The sequence below is a fragment of the Natator depressus genome, chromosome 9 (genome assembly GCF_965152275.1).
Source record: "Natator depressus isolate rNatDep1 chromosome 9, rNatDep2.hap1, whole genome shotgun sequence".
In the NCBI taxonomy this organism is placed as follows: domain Eukaryota; kingdom Metazoa; phylum Chordata; order Testudines; family Cheloniidae; genus Natator; species Natator depressus.
Genome location: NC_134242.1, coordinates 69,906,174 through 69,928,714, shown reverse-complemented (window position 1 = coordinate 69,928,714; position 22,541 = coordinate 69,906,174).

Here is a 22,541-nt window from a genome sequence, read left to right as displayed (position 1 = left end):
CATATATTGGAAAATCAATTAAAGCAATATAATGCTAATGGGAAAACATGATTTGCAAAATAATTATAGGTAATTTGAAACAGCTGTTCTATTTCTAAAAATTTTCATTCAGTTCTATAATATTTATATTTTTCTTCTGGCAAAATGGTTATGTAATCATACTTCCAAAGACTAGATTTTTTTAATAACTTCAGGTTTTGTGATAACTGTACAATGTGCATACCCACAGATGTCTGTTCTCATTTTCATAAAATAATTCAATTCTGTATAGTGTATGTAGCAAGGCAACTTTAGACCAAAAATTACTGAAAGCAGCAACATCTAATGGGTCTCACCCACCCACATAATACTAATATTACTGGAATACTTTCAAACATACAGTAACTTTAGCTTCAACAGCATTCATCTAGATTTGCTGGCAGCTCCCCTAGAAGCAAAATAAGATGGAGGATACCAACAGCATATATTAGCATGCTCAAGTAGGTCAAATGATCTGGAGTCAGGTCAGAGCTACTAGTTAAAAGGAAATATACATGGCACACATCATGGGTGTCTGATATGAGTTTCAACTAGTTTGTCTTCTGTTTCTCTCTCTCTCTCTCTCTCCACTCCCCATTTTGTCTAAAGGACTGGAAAACTGCAACAGTTTTGTCTCAGGGACTTGAAAACTGCCACAGATGTCCCTAGCCCGAAGTGCAACTAACCAAACCTTTATTTTGATTTGCAGGTGCACACACTGAAAAACAGGATTATGGTAAATTTTAGGAATTTTTTGCCTGCCTTCCCCCAGCAAGCGTATGAGGGAGACAAGGTGGGTGAGGTAATGTCTTTCATTGGACCAACTTTTGTTGCTCCGAGACACAAACTGTCGAGCTTACATAGAGCTCTTCCTCAAGTCGGTTTTAGTGAGCCTTTGGTCACAAATGAGCAATCTCTGTGCCTGGGCTGAGAATCTGAATTTTTAACACTATTGAAGCCTCTGTGTTGGAAAAAATTAATAGATAATTTAGGCTCAGAAGAAAATTAAAAAACAAACATTATTCTGTCTTTAGATTCAGGGCTGTTGGTGCACGCATGCACAAATAGAGCTTCCCCTTATGTCAGGATGTGGTACTGCAGTCATTCTTTCACTCTAGCCCCACGTCCCTTGCCCATCTCCGCTTCACAGCTGTTTCTGTGGCCCAGCCCTCCAGCCAAGTCACCTCTCAGTCTATTCCCCTTCTGACATTAACAGAAAAATCCCAAAATAAGAAACCCATATTCTAGTGGCCTCTCAGCCTGGCCCTCAGCCTCCATCTGGAACTCTGAGTTCTCGTCATCTTTCATTCTTGGCTTTTCTCCCCGTGGTCTGGAGAAGAGATAGGGGAACCCAGATTCTCCCTCTCCCCTGGGTTCTAGCCCAGGGACCCTGTTTTAGGTAGTTAATGATTGTTCCTCCATCACTTCCTTGAGCTGCTTCTGCCTTTGCTCTGCTTGTCAGCATTTTCAGCATGTCTGTGGACTCTGTTACCCCCACCTTGGATTTTTGGTGCCTCAGACCTTCTTCTTAGCCAGCAATAGAGGCACTCCCCCAAAGCTGCTCCCAAACCCTCTCACTGCAGCTGAACTGTATTTCAAACAGTCCCTCTGTCTCTCCCCGCCCCTCCTTAGGGAAGTTAGCATTTCCTTCCTTCAAACAGGAATCTCCCCCTCAGCCCTCCTTTGTGGAGTGGAGTGGAGTGTGGGTTTAGGCATTCTACTCAATCGTTAGGGCAGGAGGCCCCAGTCCTCCTTGTGGTACAAGACTTTAGCCAGTTTCACCTTCAGCTAGACCCCTTTTCCCAATTATCCTCTACACCCACACCCCAGTTTGGAGAGTTCAGCAGGCCAGAATTCTCTTGCTGATATCTGCCTTATTATGAGGAAGGAAGCAATATATATGCTGTTTCCCTTCTTGGAACTCATCCTGATTGGCTGGGGAAGATGGCAGCAGTGCCCAGCTCACTCTTCAAGAGGCCTGGTCCCAGACTTTTAAAGAGACAGTAACAGGATTCCTCCCAAACGCTACTTATTCCTAGGACCATTTCCTCTCTCCCAATGCTTCTTCAGTCTTTGCCTACCATACCTCCCAAAGCTTAAAGAGGACACACCATAGAGATGGGCTGACCCCTAAGCACAATTACCCTTAAAGGGGCAGATAAACTCATTGCAAGGGCCATCAAATTCAGCAATGATCATTCAAAAAAGAATCTCATGAAAGCACATTTTTTATATGTTGTTGCTTTTTGGTTTTGTTAGAACAATCTAGACTAATCTGTTTTTCATACGTTTTTAAGCCTTATCCCATTTCCGTTTTAGACTTGGCTAACTAACCAGCCTTCAGCTTTGGCTCCTATCACACAAGGAAGACAGAAGTGGAGTTGACAAGCACTGAAAGATACCATGGATCCAATCTGCCACCAGAGAGAACGTTTGGGAAATTAGAAATCTTTCAAATGAACTATCAGAGCTAAGAGTGACTTTCTGTTCTTCATCTACAGACTTCCAGCTCACCCAACAAGATTGACTTCCTTAGTGTTATTTATTCCTTGTTAGGATTCCCTTAACATCCATGTCTTATGTCAGATTAAGGTAAATAATTTAATATAAGGTTGTACAGCAGTTTCTTGGACTTGAGCTGATCCTTTATGAGGGTTTAATTGACACCACCAAATCACTGCTGGTGTTAACTGATAGCTGAAAACATTTATGTATTACTTGACAAAGGATGAACAGAAGGATTAAACTGCACTTGGAATACATGCAGAAGCTTTTAGTACTATGTCTGCCAGCTTTGTAATGTTATGAGTCTTACAAAAGCAAAGAAATTCAAATCTCAGATTTAAGAGCTTTCATTCTGTGCTGATTTCATTCAGTTGTGCACAGATAGTAAAAAGCTCTCACAAGAGTGGATTATTTTACATGTTCACTGTACTATCACTGGCACAATAGGTCATAAATATTGAGTGGAGAAGACATACTTGTTTTACAGTACTCAATATATTATACATATACACACACACAAACTATACTAAAAACAATTCCCTTTCATTAACATTTAATTGGATGCCACGTGACCTGCACAACCCTGTTATATCTGTGTGTGCCACAGCTCTTTCTTATGGGTCACTGGGAAATAGCACTGAAGCACTGAGTCTTCTTCAGGAGATTGTCTACTGCCTGCTCTGGTGGTAGGATCTGTTGTTAGAAAAGGCCAGACACACTCTGCTCCTGGTGGACAGTAGCAGGATATAGTAAACTCTCCACTAGAGCTGGTCAGGAATTTTCCAATGGAACATTTTTCCACCAGAAAAAAAAAAAAAGTATCAGAAGTGAAACTTTTTGTGGAAGTATGTCAATTCTGATGAATTTCCATTACAAAAACCTGACAACATATTTGGATAATGCTAAATCATTCTGTTTCCACATTTCACTTCAAAACAACTTTTCATTTTGACATTTTCTTTATTTTATGTAACAAAATGCAAAACGTTGTAATTGGAACAAAACATTTCAATTGTGTGAGAACGAAATATTTCCATCAACCTGAAGTGGATTTTCCCCCCAGACTTTCATTTCTTGCAAAATTTTGAAATTTGTTTTCATCACATTCTGTAATGGAAACAATGTTCAAACTCATGAAGTTTCCCATGAAACAGAAAATCTGTTTCCCACGCATTCTATACTCTAATCACAATTGTTGTGTCTGTTGCAAGCTTAGCACACTCTTCTGTGGTTGTCTTAGAATATTTGCTCTAGTACACAAAATCCTGTTTCCTTCAGGAAAGGGAAAGGAGAGGGCCACCCCACAAAAAGTACCTTGCATTAGAGGGTAACAACCTGGCTACCCTCCTCCATGAAAAAGCATCTTCTGACAGACCAAAGGAAGTAAACAGTTGAAGTTAAATGAAATGGGAACTGAAATGCAAGTTTAGCACACGTTCGGGTTCTGTTCAACTGAAGTGATGAAATTGAATTCAAACTACTTCTTATTTTCTCCAAATCAGTTCAGTTGCCCCAAGTGATCTGCTCATCATCAGATCCGTGATATCATGTTGCAGGTAGTTCATTCTCGGTTGACTCCTGGAGTAAGCCCAGCTCCATATCAAAAGCATATAGTCCTCTCTTCACCATCAGAATGAGGTTGGTATCCATCACATCCAAGGCAAACAAAAAAGTTACAAGTTGAGAGATTCCCCCACAGTATGCAGCACAGTACTGTCTTATCATAAACAGAGAGTCTGAAAAATGACTAGCAATCAACAAATCTTCAGTACATGTTTTGATGTGAACCATAAGTATCAATAAGTATATCTGAAGTTACTACTGAAAAAAAGTATCCAACTATCTTAACAAGATGTCAGAATAAAAACCATGAACAATATAGAGGAAAATAAAAGAGCTCTCTGACTTGACATTGGCCCTATCATAAGCCATGACTCTAAGATGTTGTTCTTCTATAAATAAAATTTGGTCAGAACTAGAGGTGGATGATTTATTTTTAATTAATAGTAAATTCTCAAAAAAAATGCATTTTTGGTCCACCAAAACTAGTTGTGAATTCCAGTCAATTTCAACAACTAGTTTATGATAAATACTTTGGTTTGTTTTTGTTTTTGTTTTTTTAAAAAAAGGTCTAAAAAAACATTTTGACCATTTCAAAATGAAACATTTATGCTTCTCAATTTGGAATGATGTTTCATTTAAAAATTTAGCTTTTTTTTTTTTTTAAATGGGGGGCAGGGTGAAAGTCACCCAAAACCTAAATGAAATAAACAAACAGGGTTTTTCTTTTATTTGGATTTTGGTTTTTTTCTTTATGATCCTAAATATTTTTTTTCACTGAAATGAAAAATTCTGAATCAGTCTGGCTTAAAAACAAAGTGATTTATTTGGCCCTCAAAGTGAAGATATCAATTATTCATTCAGCTCTAATCAAACCCCCATCTGAGCCCAACCATACTCTAGGAATAGCCCTCAATGAGTTGTTTGGATTTTTTTCCTCTATCAAAATTATGCAAGTCTAATGCCACTATATATGCTCTGATTCACATAGGAATCTAGTATGTTGATGGGTCAAGTCCTGTTATCTTTTCAGGGTGAAGTTGAGTGAAAAGGCGTTGGATGGATTCTCTCTTCAAATAACCTTTAACCAAAATCTCTCAGCAATGCAATGCCACTCACCTGCTCTTCTCTGCTCCAGCAGAATAATAAACAAAATAAGGTATTAAAATATATTGCCCTTCTACATCAGTTTGAATCCAGCTCAGGCCACTAATGACTGAAAATCATTGTGTGCTCGTGGTCTATAATAAATGTGTTTGTGGTCTCAGTGCAAGTCCTGTTAATTACATGTTCACATCATGAAAAGCACCACAACAACTGACACCTTTTGTGGAAGTCTTAGCAGAAAGGCTGCTCATGGATGAGCATGGAGACCAAATGACCCTTTCACTGCTAGAGGTGGGCTCTTCAGGCCAGGTTTGAGATGAATTGTCTAAGCAATGGAAGGAAGCTGGAACTTCCACAGTATAACACCTTTCTTTGAGCAGAAAATTTGCCCCCAAACAAACAAAAAAACCCACAACACCATGAAATTTAAGGCTTTCTGCCTAGGGCCTCTCTACTTTTGCCTTATTCCTTCTTTTGAGTCAAATCCTATGGCTTGCAGAAGCCCCACTAGTGCTGTGATTGGGAGTGCATTGCCATTCTAACCAATCCTGAGGATGTTCAGACCAGTGCAGGAGAGGGCCTATAGTGGCTACTCATTTGGGATGTATAGAGCTCCAAGAAGAGGAAAGAGCTCATACAAACAAACATTCTCCATGCCCCTCTTGACTAGGCTTCTGAGCATCCTGCTCTCCTTTCTGCTCCCACAGAAGAACCCAAGACCAGTACGTACATCTTGAAAGAAGACTCTATAGCACAGAGAGATGGACCCAGTTATATGAGGAGGACTTAGGCAGAAACACTCGAAACAGGAACTGGTGGTGGCTAGTAGTTCTCCTCTCTGCCTCTCCCCCTCCATTATGTGTGTCTGGAAGGATGTGGGAATGAGGTGACAGTGGGATCCAGAGGTTAGTCATAGACCTTCTATAAATGCTGTTGGGAGGAAATTAGCACCCCCCTTCACAGAGCCCAATCTGCTTGGAAAAAATGGAAGGTTACATTAGGCACCTGTTCAATTTTAGAGCTGTCAGATGGCTCAGTGTTGATCTCAGGAAGTAGGTGGCCACTTGACCTTTCACTGTCTCTCTGGTTCAGCCAGGGAGACCCAGTACCTCCATACAGGGACACAGAGGGATCGTGTCCCCATCTGATATCACTTCCTGCTGACTACTGCTGATATATGGCATAGGGAAGACAGCTCTTTGGCCAGGGCTGGTTGACCATGGAGCGGCTCAGCTACCTTTGCCAAGGGTCAGCCTTCATCATCAGAATACCAGGCAGAAATCCCAATTGGGCCACAGAGCTGTGGTTGGATTCCACAGCCACAGAGCACCTTAGTCAGGATTTAATCCATTGTTATTATAGTGGGGGACACAGATTATGTGTAAATTCCTAGCTATATTAAAATTACATCTGGTTGGGGCACCCACTTACAGCTCTGTTGTCCCCCATCCTAGGGGCTCAAATGCCAAGGTGACAAGCATGGGATAGATACCTAGGGAAAAAAGGGTTTTTAATTAAAAAAAAACAAAACAAAAAACAATTTGTTTGTGTAAATAAGCCCAAATAATTCAGTAATACCCACAATAAGGAAAGTTTGGTCTATTATGGTTCCAATAACACAGCTTTATCTACACAGTTAAGACTAAACTGAGTCAGAACATGGTTTGGGCAGAGAGATATTGTAAGTTTGTTCCCAAACCATATAATTTTATTGGAGACAGGACTTAAAATTCAGCTTGGGGGAGAACCAGTGGAATGAAAGAAGACTGTGTTCATTGATTATCTAAACTTTTCTACTCTCTGTCTCTCTCACACACACACACACACACACACACACATTTCATTGAAGCCAAACTGATCTTTCCTGAAACCTGAAAGGAGCAACATTTCTTAGGGTTTTGCTCTGTGAGATACAAACATTTCTTCTCCTCAACCCCAGGGCTGTGTTCATAATGTCTTTTTAGTTCAGCTGGCATTCATGCCACTGATCCAGACACAAATAAGTTTATTTGTTAGAGTAAGATACAAATGTATTTTCTTTCTGCTACCATTGCTGATATACAATATCATTGCGCGCAGATTGTAAAGTATAATGTGAAATTTGAGTTCAAGATGAGAGGCTTTTTTTTTTTGTGGTAAAAATTGAATCCCACCTTCACAAATCCATGGCAACAGCATAGCTCATGAAATATACAACTCTCTGAAAGGGCCTGATCCTGAAAGACAATTATAATGGGAACCGATAGCGCTCAATACTTGGCAAGAATGGATTTAATGGGTGAAATCTAGGCCCCAGGGAAGACAATGGGAGTTGTGTCGTGGACTTTAATGGAGCCAGGATTTCACCCCAAATCCCTAATTTTCCAGTTTGGGAGATACCTAACTAAAATTCACAGGATAGATTATTGCCACACTCCTGGAATGAAATATTTTAAATAAAGATTTTCTAATAGGAAATAATAAAGTTGGAGAATAGAAATAATTATAACTACACTAGAGGAAGAGGGGCTATGTGAGGCTAACACGCCATGGACAATGTTCAGGGCATTTCTGCATGATTTTCAAGCATCAAGCGACCAGACATGCTTGACATCTATAACTGAGAATGGGTAGGTGGGGCCCTTACAATACATCGTCTCTTTATATTTCCCACAATAGATGACATTTCTATACCTGACATATCCTACCCTTGAATCATTGATGTCTGACTTCTCCTGCCTAGCATTTTTATTATTTCTCCCTGCCCTAATTATTTCTTACCTTTAAGTTCTCCTTTGACTTTAATGTAGCTCTCCCTAGGTACAGGAGCTTAAAAAATATCCTCTCAAGTGTGGTTGCTGGCAAGGTAAGTTTTCTTCAAGCTCTTGCAGCTCTAATTCTGATCACACAAAATGCTGAACCAAAGACTGACTTCAACAGCACTGCACAGAGTTTTATTACAATAGCACTGTCACTTTTCCTTACAATACTGTGAACTCTGACGGAATCACAAAGCTCGGGTCTGATCCTGGGAAGTGCTGTGCACCTGCAATTTCCATTGTTGGCAATCAGAGCTTGCAGGTGGTTCAGCAACTGATACACACCAGCAACTGATGAGGCACTGAGCTCACTGTAAATTGGTTTCTTTGCTTCCACTTGCCAAAAGAATCCCCAGCTCTGCAGCACGGGAACAAGTAGAGAAGAACACACAGGGAAAGGTATTTCTTAGTCCAAAATAGCAGTGAAGAGTTTACCGACTGTTTTCCGGTTACATATATCAAGAGCAGGTAAGACAGAGAAAACTGCCTGTCTGATTAATTATGACACAGAAATATGAAGATCATGAGCCTGATTCTCATTTATATTATGACCTGGTATAAAGAGGACTTAGTGTAATTGAAAATTGGGCCTATGCGTTATTGTTCCTATGGTACTTAGAAGTTTGTAACAAGTGATGATAAAGTTTCTTACTGGTACGTATAAATAGGCAGTGCCGGTGCTAGCTCATTGGGGGTCCTAAGCAGGAATATTTTTGGGAGCCTCCATACAACATATACAAATAATAGGGAGGGGGCCTTGATCTACTCAGGGCCTTAAGTAATTGCTTTGTCTGCTTATGCCTAGTGCCAGCTCTGCGGGAGAGGGAGAAAATCAGCAGGATTTAGCTCAGTCCGGGGGAGGCAGTGCAATACTTTGCACTAATCTTTCACCTTTGGAAAGCTGGATTCAAAACCTGTCAAAAGAGAAAACAAGGGTGGTGTATCTCCAACTGAAGTCCCATCACAAAACTACACAGCTGAGTATCAGTGAAAGTGTTTTCTGCTTGTGAAAGACAGGAACAGCATGGGGATTGCAGGCCAGGAATAAAATTCTTTGGTATAACTTTGTGGAAAGCAACATTTACCTACATAATGCCTGACTCTACCCCAGGCTTCTATGGCTTAATCCGAGTGCAGTTAAATTAAATTGCCTTTTATAGATATAAATAGCACTATTAGTCACTTAGTTCAGTGAGAACTAAATTAATTCAACAAAGACCCATTTTTAACCAAAACTCCAAATCCAAATTCCTATATGCATGTCTTTTAGCCAAATTTTCATCTTTTAGAAATGAATTCAAACGGCTTTTAGAACAAGTGACCAATTAATGGGTTATTTTACAACAAAAAAATTAAGAGTGTGTAAGTAGAGTACCACCCTTCATAATTGTCAATCTATACCATATTGAAGTACTTTGAACAAAATCAAAAATACATGAGACTCCCAAGCTTTCTACTGTTTTTTTTTAAATAGAGATCAAAGTTTCTTCTACAGAGAATTAAATAAGATTAAAGCTATAAGAGGGAAAACAGTGGGGTCACCCTGGTAGAGATAGGGAAACAATTATGTGATTTCTGGAGAGTCAAAGTTTATCAACAGCCATCTTTTATATTTAAAAAAAGAAAGCCAGAAATGTTATCTTTATCAAGTAACTGACATAATGTCAAATTCTGGGATTAATAAAAACAACCCAGAATGACAGCAAAACTCACATGGCAATGGTGTATAACAGTTCTAAAGACAGGAACACTAAAGCATTCATTTTTATAACCATTCAGATTCTGGTCCTGAATTGCACAAATCAATTAACAGTGCTTTTCTTAGCCACATAGAAGCACATGTAGAATTAAAACATGACATACTGGAATCTTTGACAATGAATCTCCCTCCAGAAAGCACAAGTGTAATCAATAAAGCAAGTTTCCATTTGCATTGAATCACTGAAGTTTCAATAAAAAGAAAAGGCACCTTAGAAACTAACAAATTTATTTGAGCATAAGTTTTTGTGAGCTACAGCTCACTTCATCAGATGCATGCAGTGGAAAATACAGTGGGGAGATTTATATACACGGAGAACATGAAACAATTGGTGTTACCATACACACTGTAATGCGAATGATCAGGTACGGTGAGCTATTACCAGCAGGAAAGCGGGGGGGAAAAACCTTTTGTAGTGATAATCAAGGTGGGCCATTTCCAGCAGTTGACAAGAACGTCTGAGGAACAGCGTGGGGTGGGAGGGGAATAAACATGGGGAAATAGTTTTACTTTGTGTAATGACCCATCCATTCCCAGTCTTTATTCAAGCCTAAGTTAATTGTATCCAGTTTGCAAATTAATTCCAATTCAGCAGTCTCTCATTGGAGTCTGTTTTTGAAGTTTTTTGGTTGAAGAATTGCCACTTATAGGTCTGTAATCGAGCGACCAAAGCGATTGAAGCATTCTCCGACTGGTTTTTGAATGTTATAATTCTTGACATCTGATCTGTGTCCATTTATTCTTTTACGTAGAGACTGTCCAGTTTGGCCAGTGTACATGGCAGAGGGGCTGTCTGTAAGCAAGGACTGGCTTGTCTCCCAAGATCTGTGAGAGTGATGGGTCGTCCTTCAGGATAGGTTGTAGATCTTTGATGGTGCGTTGGAGAGGTTTTAGTTGGGGGCTGAAGGTGATGGCTAGTAGCGTTCTGTTATTTTCTGTGTTGGGTCGATGACTTCTGGGTACTCTTCTTGCTCTGTCAATCTGTATCTTCACTTCAGCAGGTGGGTATTGTAGTTGTAAGAAAGCTTGATAGAGATCTTGTAGGTGTTTGTCTCTGTCTGAGGAATTGGTGCAAATGCGGTTGTATCATAGAGCTTGGCTGTAGACAATGGATTGTGTGGTGTGGTCTGGATGAAAGCTGGAGGCATTTAGGTAGGCATAACAGTCAGTAGGTTTCCGGTATAGGGTGGTCTTTCTGTGACCATCGTTTATTAGCACCTTAGTGTCCAGGAAGTGGATCATTACACAAAGTAAAACTATTTCCCCATGTTTATTCCCCTCCCACCCCACGCTGTTCCTCAGACGTTCTTGTCAACTGCTGGAAATAGCCCACCTTGATTATCACTACAAAAGGTTCCCCCCCTCCCCTGCTCTCCTGCTGGTAATAGCTCACCTTAAGTGATCACTCTCGTTACAGCGTGTATGGTAACACCCATTGTTTCATGTTCTCTGTGTATATAAATCTCCCCACTGTATTTTCCACTGAATGCATCTGATGAAGTGAGCTGTAGCTCATGAAAGCTTATGCTCAAATAAATTTCTTAGTCTCTAAGGTGCCACAAGTACTCCCTTTCTTTTTGCGAATACAGACTAACATGGCTGCTACTCTAAAATCTAGCATGTAAATTACACTCACTTACCAAAATCTAACTTAGATAACCATTTACATCACTTCTACATTTAATCCATTGTAGAGAGACAAAGGTGAGCCTGCTTTTTGGTCAGTGACTGAAAGTCTATAGAAAGAATAAAAATAAAGTGGCTATTATGCCTATGTAAACTCTGCTACTTCCAAAGTTACTGGTCCTTCTAAACCCAGGAGGAAAGGTGCTTTCTATTTCTTTATTAGGCATTATCATGTCTCTCACAAAATATCAGGTCCCTTCATAAATAATATAGTTATGCCATAAAATCTAATTCACTGTCTCTTTCAAATGTCAGTTCTAGAGGCATCTTCCAGGAATCATGATACAATACACCTGAAAACTTAACATGGCCAAAATCAAGCTGCCAGTTTTTCCCTCTAAATCCTCCATTTCTTTATTATGGACACCACCACCATCCTCCCCCTCACACAATCCCAAAATCTTGGCTTTGTCTTTGACTGGGCTCTCTTTTGACACATGCACCAAGACCGGCCAGGTCTAAATCTTCCATTTCTCCCTGCACGTGTCCAAGAGGCTAACCTGGCCTCTCTGGCCACACTGCCAAAACTCTTGTCCAATCCCTGATCATCTCATACCTTGGTGCCTAATCTCCTCCTCTCTGTCTTCGATACCTGCAACCTTGCACCCCCACAAATAAATGAAAAAAAAAGCTACTCCTAAGATCATCTTGGCTGGTGACTCCAACTATGTCACCTCTGCTTTAAGTCCTTCCATTGGCTTCCATTCTTCCAATGCAAACATGTCCTTATCCTTACTTTCAAAATCCTCCACAATTTAGCTCTTCCTGCCTATCCAATCTATCATCTTATCACAAGTTCATCTCCTACCTTTGCTCCATCAATGAGGCTGTTCTCAATCATCCAATGCTTTGCTTCTCCAAAAAGCACTGACATGCCTACTCCCATTCCATCTCTTAAAGGTAGAATAAGCTCCCAATTAAAATCCATAAAGCAACTACCTTGTCCCTCCACTCATCTTTTTCATAATGCATACAAAATGCAACCTGGCAATGGCTAGACAGCTGTGATCATTGCTACTAGCCAGTTAGTAACTAACATATTCTATTGAATTTATTTGTCCGATCTCCTGTACTCCATCCCAGACCACTTGTTATATCTTGTCTTTTGGACTATAAGCAGTTGAAGGCAGGTAGCATAAGATGTTGTTATGGCACCCATCACAAAGAGGCCCAACCTGGTTGTAGTTTTTAGGCACTACAATAGTGTAAATGCCAAATAATACTAACAACAGTACATCAAGATGGTAGACATGAGAAGTGACATTATTCTATCCTCACATCTCTCCTGAGGAATAATTTAAAGGTCGTTGGAATACGTGACCTGTCACATTGACATTATCCAGACTGGCAGATTTCCCCATGCACTAGTAGGGCTCTGTAACGGGTTGTGCTCACCACCGTGGTGCCTCTTGCCGGTCCCTCTGGGAATTAGCTCTGTCTAGCCGTGGAGTGCCCTCTGCGGTGGTGTCTTGCCCATTGTCTGCTCTGCTGTGCAATCTGGGACCCGCATTGCTCCCTGGCTTGCAGCGTCCTCTTCTGGACACAGCCCTCCGGCTGTGCCCCTGATCTATTCTCCCCCTTTTGGGGGTAGTGCAGTCTAGCAGCCAGAGTCCATGAAACACAGTGTGGCCTAGCAGCCAGAGTCCATGAAATACATCCTTACTGTCAGGGCAGTGTGGCCCAATGGCCAGAGTTTATATGCAAATGCCCCACTCCTTTGGGGTAGTATGGCCTAGCGGCTGAAGTCCCTGAAACACGCCCCTACTGTCAGGGCAGTGTGGCCCAATGGCCAGAGTTCCAGGTAGGGGGGCCCGGGCCCACCTGACTCCACCGAGCCATCTTCCTATTTTCTCACAAGACATCAGTAAAACAGCAAAAAATGAAATAAAATTTAAAAAGTACATCTTTTATTCTAAACTCATTATCCCCCTATGAGAATTCAATATAAATTTAGCAATTTTCTCCTGTTTCCTCTCCCTCAGTTTTTCAGCTCTGCTTGTTGATCTGTTTTCTAACAATAACTCCACTCACCCACTGTCTCCGCATTTTGTATAGGAGCTTTGATGATCACATGGGTAAAAATAATTAATATTGACTGGAAATGTCTTATCAAAACTTGACATTATTTAGTGTTAAGATAACAATGTTTATCCCGAAAAGTTACCAAAAAATTTAACATACCGTACATACAATGAATTTTCCAGGGATAATTTTTGAAGTTCTCTACACCAGGGGATTTTCTCTTTTACTGCAGCATATCCTCTACCCCTTCACTGTTCAGTGAAAAGTGCCTTAAGTTTCATAGTAGAATTACACAAGTAAAACTTTAGAAGAACTTAAATTAACTGACTTTAGACACATCCTTGAGTTATATTCACTAAAGAAGCAGCTGATATAATCAAGTGTCTGATTCAGAAAATGGTTAATATAAGTGCTTCTTTTTCAAACTTTCTATCTAGTCACCCTACATTAGGATGAGACAGTGCTCCTCAGATACTGCCTGGCAATCACTTTTTCAGTCAGATATCCTCTTGTAGACCAACGTATCAATCCCAATTCCAGATCTTCTCTTTTTGGTGCAGGTGCATGTTTATATGAAGGGATAAGATGAAAATCAGAAAACTTGAACTGTATGATTTCCTAGTCATGAGTATAGCAAAATACTGGTGTCAAAATTCCCATGCGCATTGCCCCGCAGACCACCATCTCCCTGCACCCCTCAGGTCTCAGGCCTCTAGTCATCATTTCTATCTTGCAATGGAGTCGTGGAATTCTCCCACTCTCAGATTCAGCCCTGGGCTGCAATACTCTGTGCATCAACCATGATCACAATAACGGGTCTGACTTATATCCAGATCCTGCAACTCTATTCCCGCCAAGGCAATGACAGTGGTCATCAGTGAGCAGACACCCTCATTAAAAAGTATTATTTATTTAGGAAAAAAGCATTTAAGAGAACACATATCTTAAAAACAATTAATCATCCTATACAGGTCTGCTTTTCCCTAGGGTTTACCATACCTGGAATTTGGGAAGGCCAGTTCCTTCAAACTCCTCCACAGAGCCTGTCGGTCCCAGCCTGTTTGCGGAGACAACTGCTGACAAGTGCCCCATTTATCTCCCTCAGAAAGGATTTTTAACTCTAATCCACCAATAAAGCCTATTCCTACCCTTCCTTCATTGCCAGCTCTCCAACTGGGGTGTCATGAAAAACACTTCCAGAAATTTCACATGTACTAAACCAGAAATAAAAGCTGGAAAAAGATTGGATAGTTCCCTCATGCCTCTGCACTTCCAGCCAAGACCAAAAATCCCAACAATTTCACAATTTCTCTGGCTTCAGTTGTCCAGTAGGAAGAAAGGGTTTGATTCCACTTATAAAACTGACAAACTTCTCTATCTTTTTATTGGACCAACTTTTGTTGGTGGGAGATCCTGTCTGTCTCACTAGCAGAAGTTGGTCCAATAAAAGATATCACCTCACCCACTTTCTCTCTCTAATATTCTGGGACCAACGCACCTACAACTACACTTTTCACTGACATGAATGGTGACCACTAATTTATATGCTACACTGAAAACTTATTTTTAATAAAAGTTCACATAGTAGCTGTGCGTTGCTGGGACGGAAAAAAAATCAGTTTTGTTCAATCAAAGGAGGATTAGCCATTTCTCTTGCTGATTTTGGTTTGTGAGAGAAACGCAAAATGCAGTGGCTTCTATGCCTGCCCAACCTCTCTCCACGGTTACTGCACTCATGCCCCCATTTTGTAAGAGCTTGCACTCTTGCTATGGTTACATTGTTTGGGTTTTTTGGGAGGTGAGGTGGAGTGGACTTTGTTAGTGTGACTAGCAGGGTCATGAATGCTTTCCTCATGTCTCTTCTCCCCTTTTGTCCTACCTTGCCTTATCCCTTGCCAGACTCAAACTGTATCTCTGCAAATCTCCAAGTATCCTGTAAGCCTCCTCTTTCTGAGAGAGCAACAAATAATGCCCTGATTTCTTTTGCTTTTACAGATATATATAAAAAAGATAGAATAGCAGCTGAATTGCAGATGCTGATTTTTGCTGTTCAACAGCAAATTATACACATACACATGCTTGTTTCACACATCTTCTCCTGTTGTGACAGGAGTGAAGGTGCTGCTTTCCATTGCTCTCAAACCTTTCAAGTTGGCGACCAAGCATGATTGAGCCGAGGAGATTCAGCCTATCCCACCATCACCTGCCCCTCTTTCAGTGACATAGTTACTGCCCAGGAAGCTGTTTTGCTCTCACAAAGCTTAGTCTTGCTTTTGACAAAGCTTTGCCAAAGTGCTCCAGCTACACGTAATAGGTTAAAAGATTTTCTGAACAAACCCAGAAAAGATTCACATTTGCCATGTTCTCATGCCTACAGCAGGTTCTCTGCTCATTTTACATCCATGGTGAAGAGGACTATGGGCCACATTCTGCTCAGCCCCTGTGTGAGTGTACAAAGGGGTGAGGGTGCAAGTTGCTTCCCTTCCCAGGGGTCAAAAAAGAACTAGATAAATTCATGGAGGATAGGTCCATCAGTGGCTATTAGCCAGGATGGGCAGGAATGGTGTTCCTAGCCTCTGTTTTGCCAGAAGCTGGGAATGCGTGACAGGGGCTGGATCACTTGATGATTACCTGATTACCTCTGGGGCACCTGGACCTGGCCACTATCAGAAGACAGGATACTGGGCTAGATGGACTTTTGGTCTGACCCAGTAGGGCCATTCTTATGTTCCCTAGTTCTCCTGCACAGGGACTGACCAACATCTCACTGGGGAGTACAGATCATGCTTTCTCCTTGCACCCTGCAAGTGTGTCGTGCCAGAAAGAATGGGCAAGGGGAGGATAAAACTAGAGCCATAGCTTCACCTTCCTCCTCTACTCGCAGTAGAGCTTGCCCATGACAGAGGAAACTGTGGATATATATTGTGGAAAAAATCCAGTAGGCCTAAACTTCGGTCAAGCTAACTGTGTGTGTAAAAGCATAAGTAGAGGCTGAGGAAAATTCCACTGTGGGGCAGTTGCAAGGGAACAGTTTAGGAAATGTAACCCTAACAGTTAGAAATTAGGAAAGACTCTCAAGAGGGACTTGACTGGACTCTTATGGGATGGTGCAAATAGTGTAGCTGCAATCTGGAATATCCATAAAAGTCAACAACATGAGGAAAAATTGGGACAGCTGGAAAAAGCCACGGGCCTTATTACTGGAGCACAGCTAGCCCAGGTTCAGGCTGGTGTCGGTGAATTATATGTTATCTCTGCCCTTAGCTCAATGACCCAAAAGCTGTTAACAGAGATGGTACTGGGTATCACCTAAGCTGGAAAGGCATTGTAGTGCGATCTGGCCTGTTCAGAGGTTCAGGATTTTCTGACTGACCAGCTCACGGCCATTCAGAGGGATCTTGAGCATCAGACGTGGCCCACTGCCCTTACAAATACCTCAGGAGTTCCATCTAATCTGCGGCCATGGAGGCATACTTGGAGATTTTCTAAATGGAAATGCAGACGTTCACAGTGCTCCTTTGAAGCATACGGGCCAGTCGGAGGGGTATGGGCTCCCACCTACTGAATCCGGCTGGGTCCGTGGGGAAGATGCATGTGGGATTGGATAATTCACCGAGACATTTGGGAACTTGAACTACCTGGTATGCCCAACCGATTTATAGTCAGTGCTCCTGGAGTAACGCCCGACATTTGGGTAGGGATTGGAAGCCAATGGACACTCTGGCCGTTAGAACCCCCTCAACTTCAGCGTGTACATAAACTAAAACCAGGAGAGCTTGTCACTGTTCATGACAACATTTGCTGGGAGGGTATGGGATGGGGGACTACCCTGACAGGACACCTACTTTTCCAAGCTAATGATAGCTGTGTGCATGTTGAGACCACTACCTTGAATGATGTACACTTTAATCTCACCACAACAGTAGGCAATCATATCCTTCATTGGCCTGCGGATAAAATTCTACATTTAGCCATTAGGTTCCAAATACCCTTTAATTGGACTACTTTAGTCCCTGACTGATTCCAAAACTTGCTTTCAATACTAGCAGAGGTTCATAAAATTTCCGAATTACAAGGAGAAATTCACATGCTCCAAAATATATATCAAGCCGAAAAGAATGCCTTTTATACTGCCTATAGAATGTCTACTTTGTGTACCCAGACTGATGTATTGTGTTTTGTGGCTAAAACTATACACCAATCCCAGCCACATTATATTATCACCATGGGAATGTTGTTGCTTTTATTGCTGTTTAGCATAGAGTTACGTTATTGTTGCTGTAATAGATGTATTTATCATTGCCTATCCAGCCCAAGGCCTGCCAACCTCGGTTCAAGAAAGCAGGTGACACTAATGGTTGTGAATGAAATGTATGACACAGTTTGGGCAGAAGAACAGGAGGATGAAAAGGATGAAATTAAGAAGCTCATGGCCATAGAAGTTTAGGCCCGATTGGTGGTGCCAGAAAAGGAGGGAATGTGGAAAAAATCCAGTAGGCCTATACTTCCCAAGTAGGCCTAAAACTTTGGTCAAGCTAACTGTGTGTGTAAAAGCGTAAGTAGAGGCTGAGGAAAATTCCACTGTGGGGCAGTTGCAACAGAACAGCTTAGGAAATGTAACCCTAACAGTTAGAAATTAGGAAAGACTCGCTAACTGCAAAGAACAACCTGTCAATAACAGGAAAAGTTTGTTTTGCTATATCCCAAATAAGGAAAACTACTGTTAGAGCCTATACTATATGCCAAATAAGAAAAACGCTGTTAAAGGAAGTATGCTTAACAAATTGTGGTTTTCAGCTATATAAACTCCTGTATTTTCTGCTTATGCAGAGCAGCTATGGCTGACTCTCCCTGTATACGTATACTTGAATAAAGCTCCTCAGGTGTTTCTGATTTCAAACACAATGCGTGGTTAATTTTCCACCACAGTACACACTGCTGTATAAATCCAGAGTTCAAACTCAAACTCAAGCCTAACTCCCTTCTATCTATCCGCAAATCATCCTAATCTAGGCCTCAGACCCAGAGTCCCGGGACCCAGTGAGATAGAGGAATTGAGCCTGAGTCAACCCAGGGTTCAAGCCCTATTGCTCTAGAGTGAAAAGACAACCCCACTGGTCTAATGCTCTGGGAGTCGACCAAAAGTATTCCATAATCCCACAGGTTTACTTTCTTTATCCTCGACTTGCCCAACTTCGGTGGGCAGTCAAGTTTTCCTACCCTGCCCCATGAACAAAGAGCTAGAGCGGCCACATTTTGTGAAGGTGCTAGGAAGTCTGAGATTGGGGTGATAGGCTTGCATAATGTAATGTAGATGCTAGAGCCCCAGGTTGAGACCCAGGGTTCAACAGTTGCTAATCTGGGGTTAGAAATGTGTGTAGACATTGAAGCCCTAGGTAAACAAACCCAGGGTCTGATCATTTGAGTTCTACTAACCCTGGGCTTACGTGGCAGGGTCTCAGAGCCCGGGCTTCAACCTCAGCCCAGATGTCTACAAAATTATAGCCCAGTAAATCCACCCTGCGAACCCGAGTCAGCTGATGCAGGCTAACTGCAGCTGTTTTATTGCATGTAGACATACTCTATGCTGTTTTTTCACTGGGGTAGGTGGGGAGGAACAGGACTCTGAATGAGGCATAGCACTCAACAGAACCTAGTATACAATCTACCACTATCAGATTTCAAATTGAAAGCATCAACGGATCCAGGCTGTCAAAATGCAAGGTCAACAGTCACCCAACTTTTTGTCCAGGATATTGTTTACAATTCTATAGTGATCATATTTGAGTCTGGCTCTGTTCAACACCCTTTGTGGCAGCATATGTGGAATGTGGGTAATTGACCGCAGCTATTGCAAAATAATTATTGTAATTGCAAAGCAGAATAAAGTCACTTTTTTTTTCTGGAATAGTTATGTCAGTAGTTATGTCAGTAACAACTGTGCTGCTGTGCCAGTCCATTTCCTCATATAGACAAGCCCCCAGCCATATTCTATGGCATTTGGGGCCTGATTCTTCAGTATAATCATTTAGACCTGTGCAAAGAGGATGTAAGGAGCTATATTTCTGAATGGGTAGCATTGAACAGCCACTTTGTACAGGTCTAAATGACTATACAGGTGGCAAGGCTCTAGAGAATCAGGTCATTACTATTTTCTGTACTGAACTTTTTAAGGTCATCTTTTAGTATTGCGTAATTCCATCTCGAGTAAATATGGCAGAACTATATAGGGGAGGCAATTCTCATGATAAAAGAGCATAAAGGGATAACTGCAGTTCTAGTTAACCTGAACTACATATCCCTGCTCTGCTCAGAGTAAGGTTACAGGCTTGCTATTACTTGCTCAGCAGTTTACATATAAACTACTCAAAACTATTGTATAATAAGGAATTACCTGCATGTTTGCCACCAAATTACGGCAAGTTTTTCACAGCAGACAGTCAGCAAAACCTGTGGATTTTGAAAGGACAACACTAGGCTGCAGCCGTCTTCACCCTGCATGGGATTAGCCTGATCAATTCACAGTTGTCTAACATTTTCTGCCAAGGTTATCTGAAAGAGACATGAAACATTGGCTCAAATTAACTTTGCAGCAGCTTGTCTGCAGCACCAATCTTACCAAAATGAAGCTGCAGCAGGTTTCTGTTAAGAGTCTTTTAGTATGCTTACTGAGTGCCTGCACCGTGTGGATGCATCAATCCCAGGCAAGCTTACCACAAGCAGACAATTAAAACCGAGCAAACTTGCAAGATCAGCTTACTGTCGTCTTAACATTTCAGAGAGATCTATTTTTTGTGCCTGGTCAGCACTTTGCTAATTAACTGCATTCTCGCTATTCTGCAGAAGTGATATTTTAGTTTGTGAAGTATGAGACAAATATTATAGTCAACTACACTTGAATTGGAAAAAGGTGAAGTCACTGTCCACCTGCTGCATCCTAGCCTTAAGGATGTTCAGGGAGGACAAAAGAGGTTGAGTATTTTAATAGTGTGCATGTTATCTAGATGGAGTTTATAAGACTTCAATACAGGAAGAGGGAACTAAGGTGCACTATGATGTTCAAATGTGTGGGGTAGCCTCATAGCCAATAGTATTACCATGCAGATGCACTGCAAGTGAAATGCATATCACAGATAGCTGCAGACCGAACTATCTGACCTACCCAGATTCTAACAGGTTCGTCCCAAATACTGGTCTGTTTATTCACAGATCTGGCTCCCTGTAATCATTCAGAGCAACACCATTCAAAAGCCATTGTTATCACAGCATTGGCCAATCCACTTTAGATCATATTGCAATTGGTGTTTGAGTCAGTGCTTTCAGGACTAATTGGTGTTTGAGTCAGTGCTTTCAGGGCTGCTGACACTAAACCCAACACTTTTTGGTTCTGAGAAACTTTCTAGTTTATTGGCTCAAGATCAGAGGACAATAGATGTTGGAAGTCATGGTGCAGCAATATCCCACTTCCTTTGTCTGATCTAGTCTCCTGACAGAGTCATTTTAATTGGAAACTAATGCTTTGCCATTGCCAGTTGTGCCACAGTTGTGTTTGTTTGTTGTGTTTTTGTTTTGTATGGTAAAAGTTTTTGAACGTAAAGGTGAAAAGAAAATTTTCTAAGTTTTGAAAAGTCAAAACAATCCTCTTTGTGGCAATCCAGTGCCGCATGCATTTACTGTAATCAAAAACAAAACTCAGGCATCACAAGGCAGAAACTGGAAGCTGCATGTTAAAGGTAAATTGTGCTTGCTGTGTTTTTCTGAGCTGAATCCTATCCATATGATCAGCAGCATTCAGACTCACGGCAGGGAAGTCTCAGAAAGGGAGGGAGACCTGGCGGGTGGCTTTGAAGAAAGCACAGAGAAAATCTGTAAATAAAAGTTCTGGTTGAGCAGTGAAATTGGCTAAATTGCCTAAGGCAGTGTTTAGGAGGGAAAGGGATCTAAAAGAGTTCTCTTTGTTTTCTGAAAAAGGTGTGGCGGAGCCAGAAAAGCGGACGATTCTTGGGTACGTTTGTTAATCACTGTTATAATACAAAACTCTTGTTTTGGAACAGAAAGAGACAGATAGTTAAGAGAAGACATAAAGGGGCAAATGGAATGAGTTTGATGGAGTCCGCAAGATTTATCTAAACAGAATTTGAGGCAGCAGCAATCAAGCATCTAAATGTTACTTTTCTTCATTAAAGGAAAATTGTCCATTATTTAGTTATGATTTGTATTATGGGAGCATTTTCAGGCCCCAGCGTAGATGGGCCCTATTGTGGTAGCCATGATACCGACACTGAGGTCATGTCTAGACTTATGGTGACCTGCAGAGCACAGGCACTACACCCCCAGCTAGCACCAGCATAAATAGTGGTGTAGATGGTGAGGCACAGCTTAGGCAAATACAGTACAATGCCCTACATGCCTGAACCCTAACTGATATAACTACATAGCTCTCTAACACAGTGGTCTCCAAACTGGGGTGCGCGCACCCCAGAGGGTACGCGAGATGATCCCAGGGGCTGCACGGCAGCAGGATCGCCTCCAGACAGCACTCCGCCATTTTTGTTCTTCAGAGGGAGCTCTGCACGTCCACGGCTGGTGTTCTCCTCCAGTGGCCCACCTGCGGCAGGTCTTCCAGTCCTCTTCTGTCGGTGGCGTGCCTGCAGCAGGGCTTCCGGTCTTCACCCTGGGGGTGTGCGAGCCAAAAAGTTTGGAGACGCTGCTCTAACACACCCAAGCAGTGCCTCCCATATCTCCATTGATATTTTTAGCAGGGTAGTGTCCCACTGCTTCCCTGCTGTAATGGCTTTTCCTCACCACAGTGAAAGATTGCAGCAGCAGGAGAGATTGATGAGGGAGGCAGCAGGCAAAGACTCTTGCAGCTCTACAGTGAGTGTGGCCACAGCCTGCTTTTCACAGCAGCATGTAGCTCAATACGCACCCTACATGCTGCCACAAGTGTAGGCAAGGACTTAGTGAGAGATGTATCCTAACCCAAAGAGCTTACGATCTGAACTGAGCTCTGAGGCGTCCCCATGGAGGGGAAGAGTAAATTCTCTCTTCTGTCCTACTCTCCTTTCCCTGAATGGTCACTTGGG